The following is a 25,355-nucleotide window of genomic DNA, read 5'->3' on the forward strand; positions in this document are numbered from 1 at the left end:
TGGTCTTAGAGGTGAGGCGTATTTTTGTGTAGTGTGACTACTGTAGTTGACTCACCAATATGAAGTAGAAAAGCAGATTTCTGGATTAGAGTATTTGTCCCAAAAAAATTCCCTAATGAAAAATCTTTATGTTTAACATATAATAACTAGTATTTTTTCAAGTTAACTTTACAACAAGAGCAAAAGGTCTGCAATCAGATGGATGTTGGTTGTTGAGAACGTAAAGCAAGTTGTGAAGAAAAACATTGCAAATGGTTTTGTTTACGTGTAAGGCGTGGACTTTTAAAGTTTAGTCACTTAAATTTTAATTTAGAGTCTCAGTGAACTTGTTTATAACATTGGTAGATAGTGATTGTGTATTTTGTTTTCCTGCCGAGTTTTCCCCTGGGAAGGTAGCATTATCAACATTAGTCCTAAACTTTTGAAGATTATGCTGAGAGGTGGTTTATCTGAGGAAACTATAGGAGTAGATGGCAGAAGTGTGTTTGTTCCTCTAGAATGTTGTAGCTGGATGATATTTAGAAAGCATCCCCCAAAATTTTATTTGGATTTTGAGTAGTTTTTTTTTTTTTTTTTTGAGACAGAGTCTCACTTTGTTGCCCAGGCTAGAGTGAGTGCCGTGGCGTCAGCCTAGCTCACAGCAACCTCAAACTCCTGGGCTCAAGCGATCTTCCTGCCTCAGCCTCCCGAGTAGCTGGGACTACAGGCATGCGCCACCATGCCCGGCTAATTTTTCTATATATGTATTTTTAGTTGTCCATATAATTTTTTTTCTATTTTTAGTAGAGATGGGGTCTCGCTCTTGCTCAGGCTGGTCTCGAACTCCTGACCTTGAGCGATCCACCCGCCTCGGCCTCCCAGAGTGCTAGGATTACAGGCGTGAGCCACCGCGCCCGGCCGGATTTTGAGTTCTTACTGATACTCTGTTATGCTGCTTTTGTTATTTGGAAGTAGTTTATATTTTTCTGCCTTTGATAAGAACAACAAATTTGAGTTACTTAGTAACTAACTGGTATTTGTCAGAGCTCTTTGTTAAGATACTCATAGCTGTTTTAAGTTAGTTTTCCCTTGGAAGAAGTTCTGCACTGTTAATATTTTTAGCATTTAGCTAGCTACATATCTAATATTATATAATGTAGTCTGCTTAAACCAGTCTGATGAGAAGAGAACATTATTCAAAAATATAGAAAGAATGGTAATAGAAATAAGAATCTCAAATACTTGCCAACAGATCAGAACTCTCAGCTAGGCAATTATATTTGAAGGTCATGTAATATAAAGGATATAAAAGCACTTTGTAAACTCCAAATTTTTGTCCAGTACTAATTGACTTAAAAATGATTGCTTCGCCCTTGTGCACAGTTGGTGGGAATGTAAACTGGTACAGCTTCTATGGAAAACGGTATAGTGGTTCCTTCAGAAATGAAAAATATAATGGGATTACCATATGATTCAGCAGTTCCACTCCTGGGTATTTATCAAAAGAACTGAAAGCAGGGCCTCAAAGAGATATTTGTACACCCGCATTCATAGCAGTGTTATTCACAGTAACCAAAAGGTAGAAGCAGCCCAAATGTCCATTGTGGACGCACAGATAAACAAAGTGTGGCATATGTGTACAATGGCATATTACTCAGCCTTAAAAAGGAAGGAAATTCTGACACATGCTGCTACGTGGATGAACATGGGAGACATGCTAAGTGAAATAAGCCAGTTACAAAAAACTGTATGATTCCACTTCCTTGAGGTCCCTGGAGGAGTCAAAAGGCTAACGAAAGGCTTGTAGTCTTTGTAACAAAGCAATCATACTTTTCAATTAAATGGATATTTTACCTGAATGTCAGTTGTCTAAGTTTTATAATTATAACAGGGAGAACTATACCACTCCTATACACCCAGCTACTGTGGAAAAACAAAGAACAGCATAATCTGAACATTGTGTTTGTGGACTGATCAAATTATAATAGGCATTTGTATAAAGGAGTTTCTTGTTTGAGTTCATAAATATTTCACTACTGTGTAAGCAAATAAGACAATTTCAAATGTACTTCATAATAGGAAATCTTATTAAATATGGTTGCATTCTTATATTATTATTTTTTTAGTTTTTATTTTTTAAAGAAACAAAGTCTTGCTCTGTCACCTAGGCTGGAGTGCAGTGGCCCAATCATAGCTCACTGCAGCCTTGAACCCCTGGGCTCAAGTGATCCTCCTGCCTCGGCCTCCCAGGTAGCTGGCACTACAGGTGTGTGCTGCTACACCTAGCTAACATTTCATATTTTTTGTAGAGATGTGGTCTCCTTATGTTGTCCAGGCTGTTCTCAACTCCTGGCCTTAAGCAATCCTCCCACCTTGCCCTCCCAGATTGCTGGGATTACAGGTGTGAGCCACTGCACCTGGCCACATTCTTGTATTATTCTAATTAACTTTTCATCAGTCTGTTTTCTTCCAAGACCTGTTTGTCTACTATGTAGATTTTGAGCACATACTACATACAAAATATTAAGCTTAATACTGAAATGTGGAGGATACAAAAGTCAGTGACAGCTGGTGCTTTCACACTAAGGGCGGAAGACCTTTCTGAAGTTGAGCAGTCAGATGATGAAACCGAGAAGATTCTGTGGCTCAGGAATGCTCGGCTGGCCTTTAAGGGAATGGGAGGGGTAGAAGCCACACTGCCAAGGGCAAGTTAGGGTCATAAATAAACGCAGACCCCATAAAGTCCAACTTTCTTCTTGTGCCTTTTCAGACTAGCGGGTCTGGCTCTCGTGCTTGTTTTCTCTTCTTCAGCATCTTCTCTCCATGTGACCTTTTTCCTGATCCTCCAGGTCACCAAGCTCTCTTCTGTTTGAGGACTTCTACACAGTTAGTTCCCTGCCCCTGGAACGCTCCTGTTCTTTCTTATTCTTTGCCTAGCCAATTCCTGTTCAGCGTTTGGATCTCAGCTTAAATGTCATTTCTTCCCGGAGACCCCGTTGGGGCTGCTGCGTGAGGCCACACGGGCTGTGCACCAGCCTGTCTGCAAAGGGAGGGGCACCTGCACGGGTGCCGGTCTCAGTTCTGTCCCCTGCTTTCTGCGCTCTCAGAGCCCCGGCGTTTTTCCTTCATGACTGTTACCGTCTGCAGCACGTAAGCGTGTCTGATTATTAATGCAGTGGAGCCATCGGCTCCCTGAGGGCGGGGCCGCGACAGTTTATACCCCGAGGCACATATTCTTCAGTAAACATTTTTTGAATGTATAAACAAGCGTAGCTCTCGCTTGGCAGTCCCAGGGTAAAGAAAAAGGGGAAGAAAGACATTAGCTGAAGTGGCAGTGTGTTCCAGGCAGTGGGCTGTGGATGGATCTCAGGATCAGGAAACCTGGATGTGTTTGTAGGAAAAGGAAGGGAGCACGGAACGCAAAACGGAAGGGGAAGTGCGTGGGAGAATGCCGCGCGGGAGAAGGTCCCGCAGGAGCTATGTGACAGGGAAGAGTTGTCCTGAGGAGGAAGAGGCCAGTTTCACCCATAGACAGGAGGAAAGGAGGCAGAACTTAAGAGAGAGAAGGGTTTGGGAATAACAGAACCACCAGATACTAGCGAGGGCTCCAGTAACAGAGGTAGTACGAGTCGGTCTGCTGATTAGCCTCGGAGCTTTGAATTATGTGGCTTAATAGCTAAAGAACCTCGTATCTGATACATAATGCTGATGGAAACTTTTCAGAATCTTGTACATGCCAGTGGTCACACACCCGTGGCTCATATCAGAAATGATGCATTCAAATTGTTAGAGTCATTTGTCACTTTTCGGGGTGGAGGGGACCTGTGAGTGCCCAAGTCTAGTCGTGCCGGGGCGATTATGCCCCCTGTTGTCCTGCTGAGTGGGTCAGCTGTATGATGGAAGAATTCTGTCTCTGGCTAGTGTTGATTTGGGGCAATGTGAGAACTGTAGAGTGAAATGGGCAGATAATTTTGTAGTGCGTTTTGCTCTGCTTCCTGGGAGACTGATTGTCTTGAGTGACATTTTGCTGAGAAGCCTGGCCAGTTTTATGTGTTCTGTCTGTAATAGTAGGTGTCACATAAAATGGGAAGATTGTACTTTTGAAGAAGCTGGGTTTGGAGCCTAAGGTCACTGAATTAGTCTACGGCAACAGCAGTTTTACGGGGTTGGCCATGTCTCTAGGTGGGAGAGATGTAAAACAATTGATTATCGCAAACTTTATGGCACACACTGTGCTATCGAATATCCCATTAAGTCCTTAAGAGTAAACTCAGAGCCTGCGACATGCTCCTTCCTTAGTTATAGGAGTCAGGAGTGAAAGTATTCTTTGCACACCGTTGGACTTGGCGAGGTGGTGTGCGGATTGTGGAACGTTGCAAGAAGTGAGCAGTGGCCAAGGGAGAGCAGCTCGGTGCCACGCCGCGTGGGTCATCACCATCAGATGTAATATCGGAGCACCTCCTCCCTTAGTTCTCGCACTCAGAGCGGCTCAGGGTGGACCTGACTCAAGGCTGTCAATCCCTTTCCATGGCGAGAAACTCAATCCAGAGAAGTTTGAAGTGCTGAAATAGCAAAGCATCCTTGAAAAACATTCTTGTTATAAAAGTAATTGTTCCTCATACAAAAATTATATCGTAGACGTATGAAGTGATAAGTAAAAAGGCCTTTCTCCATTTTCACGTGCTTTGTTCCTTGTGTAGCCTTCCATAATTTTCATTTCCGTCCTGTATTCCTTCCCTCCTTCCTTACTCCTATCTTGCACTGCTTTACAACAATATTTTTGAAATGAGTGACATATAATCTGTTCAGCAACATTTATGCATTTATGCATTTAGTAATATACTTAGGATGATTTTCCATGGCTACAAGAGAAGTAACATTTTTTTAAACGAGCTTCCTTAACAGACAAGAGGATTGTTTTCCAGGTTTTTTCCCTTTTTTTTTTTTTTTTTTTGTTAAATATTAATACTGCTGTAGTATAGCTGTTATAGTCTTCTTGTACACATGTTTTTGTTCACTGTCAGAAGAATCTGAAGGATGTATTTCTGTAAGTGAAATTTCTGGGCCAAAAGCATGAGGATTTTAAAATGTTGGTAGATTATGCTGCTGTTCTTCCAAAAGTTAGTGCCAGTTTATACCTCTCCCAGTGGTCTATTCTAGTGCCTGGTCCCCACACAATTGATAATCATTGTCAGTCTGTTAGCATCTCATTTTGATTTGCATTTCTTTAGTTTTGATTGAGTTTGTAGATATTTTCATGTCTTTACTGGTCATTTTGTTTTCTGTAATTTTTGCCCATTTTTCATTGGATTGTTTCTTTTTCTTAGCAATTTATATCCATTTAACATTTGTTACAAATATTTTTTCAGTTTATTGTTTATTTATATTTGGTTTTGGGTGGGATTTTTTTGCCACTTATAAAAAATCAGTTGTGTCCTTTTTTGGCTTCTAGGTTTTATGTCATAATTAAAGTCTTTTTGCACTTTAAATGTATTTTTAAAAATTTTACCCACATTTTGCTCAAATAGTTTTACGGTTTCACATTTTTTTACTTTATTTTATTTATTTATTTATTTATTTATTTATTTTTGAGTCAGAGTCTCGCTCTGTTGCCCAGGCTAGAGTGAGTGCCGTGGCATCAGCCTAGCTCACAGCAACCTCAAACTCCTGGGCTTAAGCGATCCTACTGCCTCAGCCTCCCGAGTAGCTGGGACTACAGGCATGCGCCACCATGCCCGGCTAATTTTTTCTACATATGTTTTTAGTTGTCCCTATAATTTCTTTCTATTTTTAGTAGAGACGGGGTCTCGCTCTTGCTCAGGCTGGTCTCGAACTCCTGACCTCGAGCGATCCACCCGCCTCGGCCTCCCAGAGTGCTAGGATTACAGGCGTGAGCCACCACGCCCGGCCCACATTTTTTTACTTTAAATGTGGTATATCTGGAATTTATTTTGGCTTAAAGAATGAAGATAGAGATCTAACCTTAAGTTTTCCAAATGATTAAGCATTGTCTCAACACTATTTTGGGGGCATTCTGTCTTCTGTGGAATCCTTACATTGGAGATTTTCTGACTGTCCAATGTATTGTGTCCAGAGCAGCATCTAGACGGGGAAGCTGCCCGAGTGAAGCTGCAGGATCGCCATGTAGATGAAGGCTGATGGATTCTCTTAGGTTAGGTGAGAGGCATTTGTGTCAGGTGAGAACTCTTGGAATCTGTCGAGTGCTGGGAGGAGAAAGCCAGCTTCTGAGAGGGGACCTCGGTGTGGAGGTGCAGGTTCAGCCCCCTGTGTCATGGGGCTTAGCCCTCTCTGTAAACAAGATTCAGTCTAAACTAAGAAAAGACTCTTTGATGATGAGAATGCATTTGACATTGGGTGCTCTTAAATAGGATTTGTTTTTATAGAAATTTAACTCTGTAATTTGTCAAAATCTATAACTGTCTCACTAGAATTCATTGATCCTATTAAATGGGAGACCTCAGTGTAATATTATTCCTGAAGCGACAGGAGTTTTCCAAGTATACCTTAAGGCTGAGCATAAAGCTAGTAAGCTAAAAAGCGTCTCCTGAGCATGAAAGTCTCATCACTTCATCGGCGAAGGCCTCGACCGAAGTAGAAGTGGTGAAAGGTGTGGAGCTGGAAGAGCAGTGTCACAGTCTTTGTTGTTGCAGACTGGAACCGTCATGACAAAACATAAAATGATGGGGAAGAAGGCGGCGGGAGAAGTGTAGCTGTGACTGTCACACGGATGAGGGTGTGAGACTTAAGGGGAAAATCAGTCCCGGGTGGGCGAATGAAGCCTCTCGGCTACTTTATTATAGTTCTTGCCAAAGAGCAGCAGCAAGTAAGAGTTGGGAAGAGCTGTGGGTTAGAGTATAGCTTCTCTTCGTTGATGCAGGACAAATGGGAGATTTGTAGGTGAGTGAATGTTTAAGGTTTAAAGTAGAAAAGTATTATCTGTTAAATGTTTTCTCTGAAATTTACTGCAGATTTACCAAAAGTGACGTACATGGTAAAGGAGGAAGTGTTGACTGCTTGCAAATAAGGCCGGCGTGCAGCTTTCCTTGATTAACATTTGAATGCTTCAGAATATGAAACTTACAGAATCCCCTTGTGAACATCAGTGGGAAATGAATTTTCAGAGCGTATTGATTTGCTTAAAACCTAGATATGACTCCAAACAGTTCTTCTTTATTCGAAACATTTAAGCATAAATTGCAGTGTATTACTTTAAAGCATGTTTCTGAGACCTATGAACTTCAGTCAAACCATTTAACTTTGTAATATTTGTTGATATAAAATTTAGTTGGACCCAATGAAAAATCATAGAGATAAACTGACTCAGAGATGTGTTTACTGCTTTTGTTTTAAGATGAACATAAGGGCTTAAATTGAATCAGGTGCATATATTTTTATGTCTTTTGGTAATATAGCATATTCCCACAAAATTAAAGAATTTCATTGGCATGCATAGAACCAGCAGAGAAAGGCAAAACATTAAACAATAATGTCAGCATAGACTCTACTTGATAATTTATGAAATATATTTAACTTAATGGGCATATGAGTGGTATAAAAAATTTCGTAAAATATTTGTCCTCATTACACTGCAGTTAGGGCCAATTCTTTAAGTGTAACTTTGCCAGCAAAATTTCTGAATTTTAAATTGTGGCTTCCGTTGAACGAAGTACTCTTATATTAAGTGATTTTTGAAGGTGCTTGGCTGATTTAACCTTTCAAAAATAGTCCGAGGCATTATGTCTGCATTGTCCAGCAAACTACCAGCATTCTCCCAGTAAGAGAAAATTAATTTCCAGGATTAATGTAGGATTTTGAAAACATAAGCTTCACACTGAAGAGACAGACACATGATGATTTGAGGTTACTGGCAGCGTAAAGATTCAGGCTTCTCGGTGGATTTTGTTTTAAATCCTACATTCTCGTTCTGTTGTCACTTAATATCTACTGCCCTCCTACCTCTTGTGGAAATACTGTCCGTCTCCTTAGCATCATAGCCCACACTCGAGACCCAAAATTAGGACTCCAGACTCGCGGTGAAGTCTGGGACCCCGTCTGTCACGCTCAGCGTTTGACTTCCTAGAAACATTCAGTATTTGTTGAATGAGTGAATGCCTTACTTCGATTGGAGAAACAGGTTAATTTTCACGTCCCACGAGCATTGCTGTTGGAAGTCGGAATTCTGAATATACTAAAACGTGTTCCCGAGGGCCAGGCCGCAGTTACGGGGCACATCACACTTCCTTTCTTGCCCTGGTTTATATTTATATATAAAGAAGAGCTAAGTGGCTGTCTAATTTCATTAACGCTATTGCTGTATTTAACTCTGTAAAAAATAAATGTTTCCTCATCTCAGGAAATGAATGAAAGACTACTTTAGCTTCGTAGAACCGACTTGGAATTAAATTGTCATTCTTCCACCCAGCAGCTAACAGGATTCTTAGGGCACCCTTCCATTCAAAATAGGATTGTGATTCTCTGTGTAGAAATGTGTACATTTTCATTTTTCTGTGATAAAAATGGCTTCTAATATTTTATATTTTAGTGTCATGTTAGAGATTTCATTCCATGATCATTTGTTCATTCACATGTATTTTTATTTTTAGCTCTAAGCGAAAGACATGAGGCCTCAGCCTGAAATGGGGTTGTTTGAGGTCATCTGATTTCTGGCTAGAAGGTGTGGGATCGCCTCGTCCTGAAACCACTTCAGACCGCATGGTAACGGCAAAACCCGAGAGAGAGAGGCCTTCATGTTTTTCCATGTCTGTTTCCCTTCCCCAATTCCTTCCTTCCTTTTCGAGATTAAAAACTTCTTTAAGATGTATTAATAAACAAAAGGTATTAAACAACATATTAACATATCTTAACTGGTTCAAATGTTTCACAAAAGAGTTAATGTCATAAATCTACATGCTAATTTAATCAAACCTTTTAGAGTTGTTTGAACAGAGTTTTTTTTTTAAAACTCCAGTAGCTCCAGTGAGCTACTTAATCAGCAACAAAATATTTATTATATGAAAAAACACGAGTCATTAGGAATTTGCAGATTGAAATATTTTTTTTTTTTTTTGAAAACCAGTAGGATTTGCTCTTAAACAAAAGGGAATGCAGACTTCATAGGTTTTTCATACTAGAAAGTGAGGATTCTTGCTACAGCTTTCTTTTTCTGTGATAAAGAATTTTGATGTTTTCTGTATATGTGTCTATTTTACTTTTTAAAGTGTAAAGTGCCTATCGAGACTGTTAGCTGTACCAGTTAACTTTGCTTTAATTATTTTACACGTATCAGTTAACTCTGCTTTAATTATTACATGTTCAAAATATATTTTATAGTTGAAGGGAATAGAACTGGGTTTTTTTTTTCATTATAGTAAAACTTTTTTTGAGGGGGGCTCTTAAGTTTATTCCGATGGACCATGTCCCATTAGGTATGTTGAGGTATCAGTCCGTATTAGCAATTACTAGGCTTAGCTCCCCTAGGAATAGAATTCCAATAAGGTTTTTTGCTCTAGTTCAGATTTATTTACTAAGCCATTATTTTAAATAAGTAGTTCTTTATGTTATTTCATTTCCAGTACAGCATGTAATAGCAAAAGTAGTATCACAAGTTTACTTACATTTAGCCTAAATTTTGCATTTGTTTAATTGATGAGATGCTGAGAAAGTAAAATTTCACCCCATTCTGGAGGGCAAATGCTAAGGAACTGACATTTTTATTTTTTAAAAAAGTCATATATTTATTCTCATGTTTCTTGTAGAAGCTTGGTACTATATGTTACCTCATTTTTCTACAAACGTTATTTTCTTACCCTTCAATTTCAGATGTTGACTGAAAATTTATAAAATGTGTTCTTTTTCTTCTTGTATGTGACTTTCTGTAATGACAGGGAGAGTTCTTCACATGCAGTAAGAAAAAAATCATTTGTGAGCCAGCCGTGGACGTCGGGCCGGTGTAGGTTGGCTGGGAGAGCAGTGATTGTATCTCCAGTCTCCCCATTCATGCCTCACAGGCCAGCCCAGCCCTGTGCTAAAGAAACACAATTCGCAAGAAGTTGCAGAGTCTTTGTTTTACCGTGTCTCTGGAAATGTGAACTCTGAACTCTTAGTTTTCTATAGAATAGTTAAATAGGCTGGTCTAAATAATATGATTTTTTAAGCTCATAGTAGAGTTGTTTATGGATAGAGTTCACTTTTGTGTGTTAATGAGAACAATTACTGATGTTTTTAATTTTGGAAATTCTGATTTCTTATATTTACCCAAACAGAATTGTTTTTTCTCTTTTTCTTTTTCAAAAAAATCCTATCTAGACTGGCCCTTTTTGAGGTTAGAACTTTGAAGCACATCTTCCTTATTTCATGTGCTAAAAGTTAATATAATAGAGGCACAAAGACTTTAAGCACTGTTATAATTGACTTAAGTAGTTTCTACAGGTATGAGTTGTACAGGAACAAAATCTATAATTTCATTTATGCATCTCAATGTCTGACACCCTGATGATAGCTTTTAAAAATAAAGACAAAACTAATGCTACTTTAAAGCCTCAGATTGTACATGTGAAGCTATTTTGACCCAAAAAATACTAGATAATTAAATATGGGGTGCATATGAGTATAATTTAATACTTATTTTGCTGTACGTCAACTGTCTTGTTTTTAAGTAAACGTTAATGTTAGACTTAAGAGCTTATAAGATGAGAGAAAGCATTAATTTTAGAATGTTTTGAAAATTATGAAAGTAAATATTGACTTTTTCTAAGAAAGTCCTTTCCTTTGACATTGTTTAATTTTTTTCCTTTTTGTTTTTTAGGTTTGCAATTTTTTTTGGTGATGGCATGTTCAGAATCTTGGATCCCTAAGTTCAATATATTGGAAATATTTAGGAACCCTGGAAATAATGTTGTTTTCATATACGTGACTTACTAGGTGAATCAGTAGATTTAATAAAAGTATATAAAAGAACAGATATTATAATTTTGTGCTTCTAAATTGGCATGCATGTCTCAGATTATCAGCTGTCAGTATTAGTCTCATACTCTGCAGACAGTTATCTTCTGAAAGTTTTGGGGTTATCATGAACCTCACAGTTTCCCAGGCTATGTAATTCCCCACACCTATTTGGTCAGCTTCTTTCTGTCTGCCTTGGAGTGTAAATTACTTAGATCAGAGGCAATTATTGATCAGGAAGAAAGAAGAAGGAAAAAAAAAATCAAGTGACAATCCTAAAGGTAGTAATTACAAAATTTCAACCTGGAAGTGGTCTCACAATGGTCTATATTAAAATGTGCAAATTCTACTCAAATTATATCCTATTACACTCGTGGCAAAATGCTGCCAGGTTTCAAAAGTAGACATTACTATACAGGACTGAAGTGCCATCGGGGTAGAAGAGAGCAGTTGAGTCCCCTCCCCCACCTCCTGTTGTTGGGTGATGAATTATGGAAAGTAAAATGGCCAAGAGGCACAGGCCAAGTGAATGAAAAGGAAGGGAAGGAAAAAACCTTAATCTCCAGAAAGGAGCATTTCTCCTTAAAAAAATTGAAAGTTAACTATATTCCATGTCCCTGAACACTATTTAAAACTGTGGACTACTCTCCTGTAGACTCACAGTGTGGACTAGGGTATTCTTGACGATGGGAATGAAAGCAGAACTTGTATTGAGAGGAGAGTCAGTCCTTGAGTGGTCGTCTTTTTCTCTTGCCTGTTCCTGCTGGGATTAAGAGACTTGAAGAACATTCTGGGGCAGATAGTTATTTTGATGGTTGAATATGAGTGCCTCCCAACTCTTGACCAAAACTGGAGAGGATTGATTTTTAAGACCACATTGAGAACAACTTGGAAAATGATCAAGAGACCGCAGGGAACTAAAGAGACTGAGTCGTACTGCAGCAGAGTGTTCATGTCCTAGTTTATTGCAGGTTTTGTTGGTAGATTATCCAGTATTCCTGAAATTAGTACACTAACTTCTGTGAGAAGGTTTTGGAAGCTGAGCCCCAATACCTCGTCCCCCTTTTTGCTTTGCTTTGCTTTAAGAGCAACTGGCTGATGCACATTTACTAGAAGGCACAATGAAAACATTAGGTACGTTTTTTAAAAGTCAAGTTACATTTTAATCTAAGCGACTATTGCCTATTTAGCTGCTTTCCCATTACAACCGGTTTTTCAAAACTCTTATTCTGTGATACTTTTGTCAATAGAGGTGTTTCCTCTTAGCCAATTCTAGCCATAGTATTGACTGGGCCTAGGCATTTGATATACCCAGAAGGAATTAGCCAGGCAGGAGAAAACTTGGTCCCTACTGGAATGGATATTTTACAGACCTTCTTAGATTCTGAAAACTGTGAGTACGAATGAAAGAGACCCAAGAGGGGAAAACTCAAGAGCCTAAGAATAAAAAATGGTGGTGGGGGTGGGGACAAACTCTTCCCTCGCTAACCTGGAGTGCGCCCACCGAGGGAAGGGGACCAGTGCCCTGGGGCTGGTGCGAGGGAGCGTGCGGGCCTGTGGGGTGGCATTCAGACGGTAACTGGGGTGGCTCCCACTGGCAGCCTGCAGTGTTTTCAGGGTAGTGTCACGTGATTTTTGGAAATATTGATGCATTTCCTAACAAATGAGTTTGATTTAATTCTGGCATGTTCTAAATGGGTATGTGGCTCAAAGATTAAGTTAATTCAAAACAAATATCTTAGGTATTAGAGAAAATATTATAAATTAGAATCTTTTATCCCTGTTGTATAACTTTAGAAAATCACACAGAACACTGAACATAGTAGAGTACCGATGGCATGAATAGTTAGTGTTTGATGATTGCTTCCTAGAAAGTTCTAAATAAAACCTTAAATTTGTATTTAAATTTTATGTTGGTCTCAGATGTACTAGAAGAGCATTGTGGTGTGTGTTTCTTGGGGAATCTGTACCTTTTTGGGTCACTGCACTTCACAGCCTGACACGTCACTGAGAAATCAGAGATCGGACCCCGTGTACCCAGGGATGAACAGATGTTTGTGAGTTTAGGTGCACTGAGCCCATAAGTACACTGAGAAAACGAGCCTAAAACAACGGTTCTTTGTATGTTGGAAGGTTTAGACAAACTCCTTTGGAAAATCTCTGGATCCTTTTCCCGAGAAGACTCCACAGACCTTCATCTTTGCGCGGTTTCTGCGGCTGTAAGGACTGGCGCTGGCGGCGAGTCAGGAAACGCTGACCTACAGACCTCTTCGTTGGACTCCAGCCCGCGCTCCCACTCTGTTCTTGTCGCCCTGGAGTGGAGCGACAGATCTTCAAGGCCGTTTACCACCTTTTCACACGTAGCAGAAGCCACGAGTCGAGAACTTTGGAATGAAGTGGACCAGAAATCTCTGCAAAGGGCTGTCCCCAAGCCCCGAGAGGTGGACGTGGAGTCCAAGGCATCACGGCGAGGGGAGCTGCGGTCCTCCCCTCCTGCCGGTGCCGGGGGTTTCACTCCTAAGTTCAATATTAATGTCTTGTTTTTAAAATGAGCGTATATTTCTTCTAAAATTTCTAATGATTATGAAGGTTCTCTCCGTAAGTGTGACTTTTTTTCTCATGTCTTAGGGTATCAAATTCATGATGTAAAATATGTACTTCAAATTACAGTAGTAACTGGAAATTTGGGATTCTGTTGTTTTGTGGCTCTTGAATTTGCAGCTCGTTTTCAGGAAAATTGTCGAGATTCCCAGATTATTCCTTCTTTATTCCTTTCAGATTTTCTGAATGTGTGATTATTTCTGAATTTTATTGGTCTTATAAGTTTAGAGAAAACTATCTTCAGTTCTTATTTTGACACCAAATGGATGCATTTGATTTATCTAGTAGAAATGTGTGTCAACACGTTTGAGCGGCCCAGCCTCTCTCTCGGAATCTCACGATCACCCACCTGTCAGTCGTTCCCCGGGACATGCTGCACAGCACAGCTTGGCTGAGAAGGGCTTCCGGGAGATGAAGCAAACCGGGGAGGCTGGAGCACTGGGACCGAGTGCAGACGTGGAAGAGCTTCCTCGAGGACGACACGGCACATTCCGGAAACGTCGCAGATGGCATTGCTCTTGGCACACGAGACTGTCTTCTATGCATTGGACCTACAGACAGATAAAATAACCTCATAGAACATATTTTTAAGCAAAATACAGCTCCCGCCTCTGACACACTTCCGTCCGTAGTACAGCATGTTGTTGGTGGCCCACGCTCCTGGTGGGAGCCCGTGTCAGTCCGTGTGCCTGAAAGCTAGACATCATTCCTGCAGGACTTGAAGGTGTTTTTGTACTTTCAGAATGTCGTGTTTTAGGCTTTTAAACGTCTGCCTCACAATTTCAAGTGCCCTGAGAAAGGAGCCCGAAGTGACCCACGCCCTGGGGACCATTCTCTGTCCCTGCCGCTTGTCCCTGCTGTTGATTTAAATGTGGGGAAAACACCGAGCACAAAGGATTCTGATTGACTAGAATCCTGTCAAATCTATCCTGCTTCTCCTTCCCAAGTGGTTTCATTGTATTCCCCTTTCCAGCCCTTCAGCGTGTTGTCCGTTTTAGCCCCTGTGTCTCGAGGCAAGATGGAAGCGTCACCGCTCTCTCGGTCCATCTTCTTCCTGCCCGTCCCGTCGGCGTGTTCCGTCCTGCTGAGGACGGGGGTTTGCAGTTGCCCTACTGTGACGAGTCCACTGGTTCCCCTTCGTGTCCACCCCCCTTCCTGCATGTTCTTGTGGGGATCTAGCAGAGATCTAGCTGCAGGGATCCAGGTTTGCCTAGAAAAATCCACAGCATCGTATTTAAATGTAGCTCTGTAGTCGAGCTGTTGACAGTAGTCTTCGTTGCCCATCTCCGTGCTGAGCACTCTTCCCCGCCAACCACCATGCTCTTTCGAGGCCAGGAATGGACCTCAGCCTGCCCCAGGCATGGGAAGACCCGGTACTGACGTCTGCCTGAGCTTGCCGGTTCCTGGCGTTGTGCGTTAGTGAGCTCATTGAAGAGCTCCACGTTTCTCCCAGGCACTGGTAGAAAGTCATGTGCAGAGAAAGTGGTCGTGTCAATGAGATTTTGAAAGCAAGATTTGTCAAGAAATAGGCCAAACTTTTAGGCCCACATGAACCCACATTTGCTACCCAAGTGTGTTTTACTTTATAAAAACAAAAACTGCCATAACCTTTAAAAGTATTAGCATATTATCCCGACGTATTAAAAGTATATCACTCTCTAAATTTTTTTATGTGTAGTTTTCAGAAACACTGCAAATGCATTTTGTGTAAAAGAGGATATATTGTATAGAATCATGTTCTGACTCTGGCTCTAATAAAAGTTAAATGGTCTAATTATTTCAAACCCTGTAGTTTGAAATTATTTTTTGAGAAAAATCTTAAAGCATGGTACTATCTTTAGTTTTCATGTAATGTACAACTGTTCTCAGAAGCTGCTTATATGTGTTTGTGTTCCATGTACAGAAATATTGTAAACAGGGTCCGTGTATTTTCTCCAGTCAGCTGCTGGCCTTTCGGTTGTAATTACCAAGTGTTTGGGGTCGGGTGGCTGGAAGTGCAGCTCCAGCTTTTCTGTGCGTGTTGCAAACTTTGTCCAAATAAAGTAGCTTTGAACTCTGAAGGAGCTTTTAGTAAGTAAATTTTTTTTTTTTAAAAAAAAAAAAAAACCATGTGAGTTAAAGGAAATGAACAAAAGGTCTTTAAATATGATGATCTAAGTCAATGGTTTGCACCTTTTCTACCCAAACGGGAGCAGTAGTAGAATCTACAGGAATTGGGTGGGGGAGGGGAGCGTGTGGGACACAGTTTCTAGGGAGGGGAAAGGCCCCATCTGGGGTCGGTGGTGTGAGCCAGTGTGTGCATCTGTGTCCCGGAGACCTGAACCCACAGCCGAGGGAGTTTGGGTGCTCGGAACCTGCCCCCACAGTTCCGGAATGACGAGGGTGGGTGCCAACCTGCCACAAAATAGCAGAGAAAAAGACAGGGTGGGGACTTCATACTCCTTAAAGTTCTCCTTTAAACGCTCCTGTCCTCTCTATTGTGTGCCCTTATTTGTAATCCTGAGTTCTCTAAAGATATTTAAATTCTTTTTCATTGTCTGTTAAGTCAGAACAGGAGCTTCTCTTGGAACTGTACAATAAATATTAGCATTTTAATGTCTCAGTTCTGCCTAAAGGACCTGTTTAATTTTGTTTCTCTCATAACCCATAACTCACTAATTAGGGTGTCTGAGAACAGTTTGGGGAAGCTTAGATAATTATTATTTCAGCATTGCTGTGTGGTGGTGGGGGGGGTCACTGTTTTAAAAACCTAATATAGTATTAGCAGCAGTTAACAGCCATTATAGTATCATGCTGTTCAACCAATGCTTGACCAAGAACTCTTTCTGGAAATGTCTTGAACAGATTTCCGAAAGTTTTATGTGAAAATGAGCTGAAACCTCAGGTGATGCAAAGATCCACCACAACACGGGCTTTCAGGAAATCATTTGTATTATTTTGTGGATAATTTTTCAACCTACACAGTAGTCACCAACCTGCAAAAAGTGGTACACTAATAACCAAAAGTGATACATTGGCTAGAACTTGTATTATTCTTATTGCTCATCTATGATAACAAGTTTGAAATTGGCTTTGTTTTCATAGTCTTGTGTGACTAGACTATTTTTATTGATCATCTTTAAAGAACTAACTGGACAAAAGGACCCTGAAGGAGAAGAAACCAAGGGTGAATCCATGATGCATTTGAGCTGTATGGTCCATCACCTTCATCTTCCCAGCGGAAGAGCATTTTCCAGAAAAGTTTAAGCTAAATACCAATTTTTATGTCTTATCCACTTAAGTGCCAGCTGCTGTGCCAAGTGCTTTATATGCAATGTGTCTAGGAGCAAATCTCCAAGAAAGATACTGAGATTTCTTCCTTGGCTTCTTGAAGATCAGAGTTGTGTCCTTCCTACATGGGTGCTTGCAGGCAGGAAGTTGAGAAGAAGTCAGCGATCTCTAGGCTGGTTTACAATACTCCAGAGTGCCTCCCTTTATCTCCCGGGATATTGCGAAATTCTTACCGAATTGCTCATTAGGCATGGCTTGCCATATTCCACATGAAGTGTTTTCCCTAGAGACTTTTTCTTAGGAGACCCAATGTGAAATTATTAAACCCTGGGCTGTGATTAGTGAGGCAGACACCTGCTTTCTCTATTCTCTGGGACTTGAAAGCAAGAAGGAAATGGCTAAATAGAATGAAATGGCTTTGAGGGACATTTTGGACTTCATTTGCAGCGTTGCTCTGTGTCTTCTCCTGTGGGTGGCAAACTACCAGCGAGGGCTTTCGAATCTCACAACACCGGAAGGCACTACTTTGCCGTTAAAATTTTGAATTAAATACTTTGAACACTCAATTTTTGCAGTGGAGAAAAGATTATAAATCAATGCATCCTGAAGTCATTTCACCTAAAATGACATGACTGAAAATTGTGTAGATTTGCAGCTTTGCATTTGGAAGAGAAAGTACAAGTTTCTGTCGGTGGGTGGGTTCTTGATGATGCAGTTACAAGCAGAGGGTTCAGTCTTTCTCCGATGGCTCAGCCTTGCTCCAAAGTAAATTCCACTTTTAGTCAAATAACATCTCAGAAGTTTTCTCTTAGCAATTGGGATTTTCTTTAGCTCTTGAGTGGTTCTCAGTGGCCTTTTAGGCCCCATTTTGATCTTAGAAAACCACACCACAGAATGGGTTAGCATGCAATTTTAAAAGCCCCATTTGTGGAATCTTCTAGAAAATGTTAAAATATTGAGATTTTTTTTTTTTTTTTTTTTTGAGGTAGAGTGGGTAGAGTGCAGTGGTGGTGTAATAGCTCACAGCAACCTCAAACTCCTGGGCTCTAGCGATCCTCTCGCCTTAGCCTCACAAATAGCTAGGACTACAGGCATGCACCACCACACCCAGCTAATTTTTTCCATTTTTGGTAGAGACAGGGTGTTGTCTTGCTCAGGCTGGTCTCAAACTCCTGACCTCAAGTGATCCTCCTGCCTCGGCCTTCCAGAGTGCTAGGATTACAGGCGTGAGCCACCATGCCTGGCCCAGAAATTATTTAAAACCAACTTTTGAAACAACAAAATTTGTATTTCCCCCACCCCTACTACCCTTGCTTAAGATTCAAAAGAAACTCTAAAAAACTTTCTTCCTGTAAGAACGGAAATAGATGACAACTTAAGGGAACAGGATTTCTAAGTGGTTCTTCTCACCTAAGCAAGCAATAAATAAATTCTTCAAATATCCTAAAAGAGGTACGTTGAACTTTTCTGTAAGGACTATTTAATTGAAAACAGGAGCATAGTATGAATATGTATGAACTTGTAGTAATCCTAACCTATGAGAGAGCTTTCCTGCATAGCTCAGATGAGACAGAATTTTTGTCCTAGCTGTGAAAAATTACGAAAATACAGCTCTATGATGTGCCTTCTGACTTGTAATATCCTTAGAGTGAGAAGGACACACAGCATTCATAGCATTGGGGAAAACTAATGGCTGGTAAAAATAGGACCTCATGTTCGTCCCGGCCACTGGGTCCTCTAGCTCAGGCACAAGCTCTTAGGGTTCAGCAGTGCTGGTGTGACCTTTTACACATAATAAAACAGGTTCAAAGTGGCAGATTGCGTAAGGTTGTGCTAGAATGCAAGTTTTCTAACTCGCCATGGAGTTTGTGTTCTACCAATTCTGATTCCGTTGTTGTATCAGAAATATAGAAGTGGGGAGTTGGCAGAAGGGTGGGACCAAAATGACATTTTTGGAAACCCAGTAGGGAAAATGCACAAATATTTTTATTATTATTGTTACTATGTTTCCTGAGGTCTTACGAGGGAGAGCTAATGACTAAGGAGATAGAAAGTTTGTATGAGAGTTCTTACCACTTGTACCCAACAAGAAGACACAGCAGATGGCGAGTGTCCTTCTGCTGGTGACAAACTTAATTGACTGTCTTTGGGAACATCTGATTTAACTTGACTGTAGGCAGCCTTCCATCTTCCGAGTGGAAGTAGAACTTGAGAGCTCAGTGGAATTGATTGATGGGACTCTCTGTTCTTGTCATGTGGTACGAAAGACGTGCAATCATATGCAAGGGACTAAATCTCACTCAGAGTTTGCCATCCAGAAACAAAATGTCTTTATTCCAACTAGGTTTTAATTTTGTGTTTGGGTAACGTTCAGTGAGGTCTTGATGATGCATATTTTTCATACGGTGTATGCTGAGAAGTAGCTAAATAGTGCAAAACAAAGAGAGGAAGACGCCAGCATGGAAATCAAGTGTGACATTTGTGGACAGGGGCTCCGGGACCCAGCTGTTGACAGGTGGCCCTGCCTGCCGGGGCTGATGGGATGAGAGGCAGAGTGAACCTCATGTGGCCTTTTACTGTCCCGGTTGCTTTGTCCAGGAAAAGGCTGCTTGGTTAACGCTGTCGGTCCACCTTCCTTCTTTTCCAAGCTGTCTCTCTCCAGAGCAGTTTGCCACTGGGCAGTCCGGCGGCAGCACAGAAAGGTTTGATTCATTCGACACCTGGTTCAGTTCAGACCCACGGATGCCTTCATTGTGCAGTGCTCTAATAGTGTTTTGTGGGAAACGTAATACATGTTCGCTGCAAAACATTTGAAATTAAAGTATGAAGAAAACAAATCACTATACTACCATTCAGAGATAACTATTATTACTATTTTTAGTGTCATTCATGAACATGTTTTAACAAATTAATAGGATCACGCTAAGTTGTTTCTTCTTCTATTAAAGTTTTGTAATCTACTCTTTGACTTAAGACTAATTTGAGTGTTTTATGAAAATTTGAAATATTAAGATGCATTTTTTTGGCTAGTTGGCATTCCATCGGATGGATGTATATATAGTTTATTGAGCCAGCCCTTATTGGCGAACATTTGTTTCCTGCTATTTAATAAGTGTTATGCTGCACGGAAGACTCTTCGTACTAAATCTTTGCACACATCTCTGCTTATTGTTCCTTTAGAATAAATACGGAGAAGTGGAATTAGCAACTCAGAAGATATATTTAAAATCTGTTGGATGAATTATTAACTTTTGTCACTTGTACAGATATTTTCCCTCATTTGTTCTTTATAGTATTTTTTGACATTCGGAAAGTTTCACTTTTATCAAGTTTTTCAAGCTTTTATTTTATGCTTTCTTCTGCTTAAACGTGTCTTCTCAATCCTGAACTGACTTCCAAAGTTAGTTTTAATCATAGACTTAATTGGAAGACAGTGGAATTACTAATTGGCAGCAAGCACTTTGGAGGAAAATACAACCATTAATAAAATGTAGTCTAGTCTTAGCCAGATTATACATCAGAATCACCTATGTGAGTTTTAAAAATTACCAGTGCCTGGATCACATCTCAGAGCCACCGAATCAGGAACTGTTTTTAAAAATACCTTACACAGGTCCACAGACTTAAAAAGGAGCAGACCGAAGTTGCACGTGACATATATTTTTTGCTTGATTTTTCCATTAGATCTTATTAGCACGGTGGTGTGTTTTGCCACAGCCATTCCCATCTGTCAACCGTGGATCACAGTGCTGTTCTGGCTTCCCTGAGGAAGAGGATTTAAGAACAGCATGTGCTGGGCGAGCCCCCTGCAAAACTGCACTGGTTCTCTGAAAGCACCAGTCTGACAAGTTGAAATTATGTATCTGTTATGCACGTGATTCTTCCTGAGTTCTGTGGCTGATTTTCACGCCTGCCGTTTTGCACTACAGCAAGTAGCTTTTTTTTTTTTTTTTAACTTAGAACATACAACGTATTTAATACTACCTTAAATTTATATAATTCTTTTAAACTAGGATTCATTGCTCTTTGACGTACAGTAGAATCTCATTAAAAATGGAGCGTGGACCTTGCAGGTTAATTATTTGCCACTTGGGAAAAGAAACTCAAACCAAAAAATGGTTACTTATATCTCTGTACAAACTTGAACTGTGCTCATTAGTTAACATTGAAAATACATTCCTATTTCTCTAGCCTGGAGTTGCAAACTTTGTTGTTAAAGATTTTATAAGGAAATGTGCCTGTGAAATGACCTTTGTTTTTTTAGTGTCTGCCTGGTGAGTGGCGCTCTGTGCTTTTAAGGTGAGAGGGGAGCTGAGAGGGAAGGCACAGGCAGGCCCGGGCACTTAGGAGTCTTGGAGTCTAAGGAATGACAATGCTGACGATGACACCAATGACAATGACGCCAACACCGACGCACAGGAGTAGGTGCAGCGATTTAAGTCCAGTGTCTGGCAGCTGGTGGTGACCACTCCCCGAATGTCAGTCCCACCAGCCCTGCTCGGGGATGATTTGAAGTGGAGTGTTTGGGGGCTGGGGAGGAGGCAGAGGATCCCAAGAAGAGGTCCCTTTTTCTTTTTGATCAGGTAGAGAGAAATTATATGTGCCCCAAACAAAAAGTAGATCATATAAAGACCCTGAAGTACAAGGTGCTAAGTTTTGTGTTACAGATAACAAAGGTATTACTTAAAAAAAAAAAAAAAAAAAAAAAGGAGAGAGAGGCATGACTCTGAAGTAGTAATTACACTATTTTAATATCATTCTCAAGTATTTTAAGTATAAAATACTTAAACTAGAATTGAACACATCTTAGGTAATTTCAAGAAGAAGAAAAGGGCCACGTTGCGAGACACATCTGACCACTGGAACTGAGAGACCAAGCAGGTGTTGGGGTGCTAATGCCGCTGGCGCTCGGCGTGCAGGGGAGGCACCAGAACTGTTTGCAGAGAAGTTCTTGGGGGCACCGGGCGAGTCACTCAAGGTCTCCTGGGCCCCCGTTGTCTCCCATAACCATTTGGCCTTTCAGACCCCTGCCGTTCCATCATGAAAAACCTGTTTATTGATTATTGCGGGCCAGAAAAATTAAAGGGGGTTGAAAGAGATTCTGAGTTCTTTTCTGGCCCAGGTTCCTCCAGAATCTGAGCAAAATGAGCTTCTTGAGCGTCATCCAGGAGGAAGAGTTTGTCTTTGGGCTTCATGGCGGCCTCCGTGCTGATGGCCACAGGTCAGGACCACGGGCAGCTCCTGCCTTACGCACCATCAGCATTTTCTCCTCCTGACCTTTGACCACCCAGGACAGCCCCTGCGCTGCTGCGGTGTCCCTCACGTCACGCCTTCCCGAGGCTCAGATGTTTCCAGCCAGGGTCCTCACCTAACCCCCCAAACCTAGAGGGGAGGTCTCAGGTCAAAGCGTTCCGTGTGGGCTGTGATCTCAATGGGCTGTGACCAGAATGCTAAAAATAAAAAAATAGAATAAAGTAAAACATGTCTAAGTGCCCCACACCTAGTAGGGGTAAGGATTACTCAACATTTTTTAGTTTTACATTTGTCAGTGCACGTCCGTGCACACGAAGCGTTGCAGTGGAAAATGCATTTCTTTCTTGGAGTTGCGGTCAGAAAAATGTAAAAAGCAATGCTCACCCGCAGTTCCCCATTCCAGAGCCTGAAAGTTTTTTCTTAAGTTTGACACAGGGTCCTTTGGCAGCAAAGCGTGACCTAAAGTTGTTTATATTCATTCTTTATGCCACTTACTGTGAATATTTGTAACCGAACTGCAGAATGGAGTCGTACTGTGTCCCCCGTGGGTGTGTTGCGCCTGATTACTTTTCTAAGGGCCAAAAAGTTGTGAACCCCAAGGGTTTTTGCAGAAGAGATTGTGGATCTGTGTAAGGAATATGACAGTTTTCATTCATTCAGCAAGAATTTGTCTGGTGCTTACTGGGAGCTTGGCATTGTGCTGCGTGTCAGATACGGAAGGAAGAAAAGTGAGCGTGAGACGAGCCCTTGGGAGACTAGAGCTGTCCCATGGGTGGGAGGGACCTGGGGCCACCGGAGCTGGCCATCAGTTCCTTCAGTTTCTCGTTCTTTCTCTGGGTGGGCTCACCCAGCCCCGAAGGTGCGGGGATTTCTCTGCAAATGGCTTCCAAGTCGCCCACACCACATCCCCACCTCCTCTGCAGGGCTTTACACCAGCACTTCAGCACATTTAAAAACAAACTCCCACTGCTTCCTCCCATATTCCTGTAGCCTTAGTGGCACCTAACCTGGACACAGTCTTATCTCACAAAGTGTAGGCAAGTGTTTCAAGCAGTAATAACTCCTGTATTGCTGGTGGACGTGTACACTGGTCCACTCTATTTTGAGAGCAAATTAGCGATGTCTAATAAAATTGAAAATGTGTACACACTTATACATGTTTCATTGCCAGAAATATGCTTTGCAGCATTGTTTTTAGTGGCAAAAGCATTGGAACCAACAAAAAATATCTATGAGAAGGAGACTGGATAAATCGTGGATACTCATTTAATGAAATACTATATAACTGTTAAATAAACTAAAGCTACATTTGTATCATGGGCAAATTTGAAAAAAAATGTTGAGTGAACAAAGCAAACTATAGAATGTCTAGAGTATGAAACCATTTATATAAGGTTTAAAACATGAGAAGCTATTATTTCATATTTACATATTTACATGTAGCTATGCATATATATAGGTAAGTGTGTATCTAGTAAAAGGTAAAATACGCATGGGAATGGTTAACAAAAAATTCAGTGCAGTGGTTAGCTTGGGAAGGGGAACGGAGTAGATGCAGAAGTGTATAGAGAGAGCTTCAGTTGTATGTTAAGTGATTTATTTCTCAAAAAGAAAAATGGAACTCTGGGTGCAAAATGCTAAATTTTGATAAAGCTGGGTGGGTATACATGTGTTCCTTGTATTACTATTACCTTTTGTATCCTTGAAATTTTTTATTTTTATGTTTTTTGAAATATTTATTTATTTTTTGAAATATTTTATTTTTAAAAAAGCACTCAACCCCAGCCTGGTGCTTAGTAGTGGGTGTGTAATAAATATTCCTTTCCTTCCATTCAGAAGGTGTTTAAGATTTCATTTAGCTGACTGTTGAGTCCAGTTCCTCCAGACAGGGGGAACTCCATTCCAGCACAGACAGGGACCAAACTCCCTAGTGAGGCACTTGTGCCCTGTCCTCCCCGGCTGCAGCCTCCAGTTCTGCTCTGGTGCTTGCCCGAGTGAACCCATTGTCCCAGCCGTGGGTCCCGGGTCATGCCAATGCTTTCCTGCTCCTTTGTTGTGGCTCCTGTGGTTTTGTTGGCTGGAATCTCCCATCCTTTTATTCTGACTATATAAAACACAATGCCCCTTTCAAAGGCTATTAAAATGTCACCCCATCTGTCCATCCATCCATCCATCCATTTATTGAGCATCTTCTGTATGCAGGGCACATACAGCCTGCCCTGACTTGCTCTGCCACAGCTAATCACTAGTTCACAGAATCCCCATCTCGCCTTATGCCTCTGACATGGAATTTATCACATTAAAGTTTATTTGCTCTTGCTAGACTAGGCACTGAAGTGCAGATACCGTTCTATTCCATCTGAATGCCTTGCCCTTACAGGAACTCATTAAATACTGGCTGAAGGAATAAATGAGTTTCAGCTCGTGTGTCTCAAACATTGAAATCAATGTTAAGATTATGGTTTAATCCTCATCCCTTGAATCTAAATATTTAGTGTCTTCAGCTCATTGATTTTAACAGGAGTACCGGGTACTCCCTCCCATCTGTCACCTGGAGGAAGAAAGGGCGTTAGGTCCCACTCCAGCCACTCTGCCCGCACATTTACTGAGAATCCACAATGCAGGGCATCAGGTGTGATCTCGACTCTCCAGGGACTTTGCGTATAGTTGGACAGGGGAGACAATGCCACAAAAAATTAGGAACATGATAAAGCAGTGTGAGGTGTGGGTCAAAGAAGTGGAGCTGGCATCATGATCTGAAATCATCCGTAATGAAACAGCTTGTTTTACGCTTGACCGTGTAAGACTGGTTTTGAGAGGTTCATTCTTTTGCGAGAGGATCTGGGTCAGAATTATCATTTTATATCAGATTGGATTTCTGTTTCCAAAATCCTTTTTTTCCCCCCCTTGGCTCAAGTAGATATTTAACAGCATCTCTATTATATGCAAGCTGATACACAGGTGTGGATTTGAAGATGTCTTCTGATACCACAATGTTCCAAGGTGTGAGCCTAAAATATTTTCCTGATCTGACACCAAATAGAATTTGCTTTGCACTTTTTCCAACAGGTGTCTGTGAATTCTTGAAGCTACTAACCTTCCTCACACCCCTGCCTTTCCCATGTACTCCTGGAAAACAGTTTCCAATGTGACAGTGTCTGTATTTTATATTTCCAGCAATCAGTCCCATGTTGTTGGTTGTGATGGTTTTTCCTTATCCGGGGAGGCTGTTTGAGAACTTTAGCCTGGAAGAGACCTTTACGTAGACTTCAGTCTTTCCAGGGCAGAAG

The 25,355-nt window shown here is 41.0% G+C and overlaps 1 protein-coding gene across 2 annotated transcripts in view; it reads left to right on the forward strand.

Annotated features, from left to right (window-relative positions):
* Positions 1 to 25,355, forward strand: part of XKR6 (XK related 6) — a 164,900-nt gene that overhangs the window by 51,337 nt on the left and 88,208 nt on the right. Inside the window, exons 2-3 of one of the 2 annotated variants that reach the window (XR_011235234.1) lie at positions 8,604 to 8,715; positions 10,805 to 10,894. The exons of the other annotated variant lie outside the window; for it this stretch is intronic. The gene's annotated coding sequence lies outside the window, so the exon portion shown is untranslated. Of the gene's footprint in view, positions 1 to 8,603; positions 8,716 to 10,804; positions 10,895 to 25,355 lie in introns of those variants that run through there. 2 annotated transcript variants of the gene reach the window in all.

This window comes from Eulemur rufifrons, chromosome 12, assembly GCF_041146395.1.
Source record: "Eulemur rufifrons isolate Redbay chromosome 12, OSU_ERuf_1, whole genome shotgun sequence".
NCBI lineage: Eukaryota > Metazoa > Chordata > Mammalia > Primates > Lemuridae > Eulemur > Eulemur rufifrons.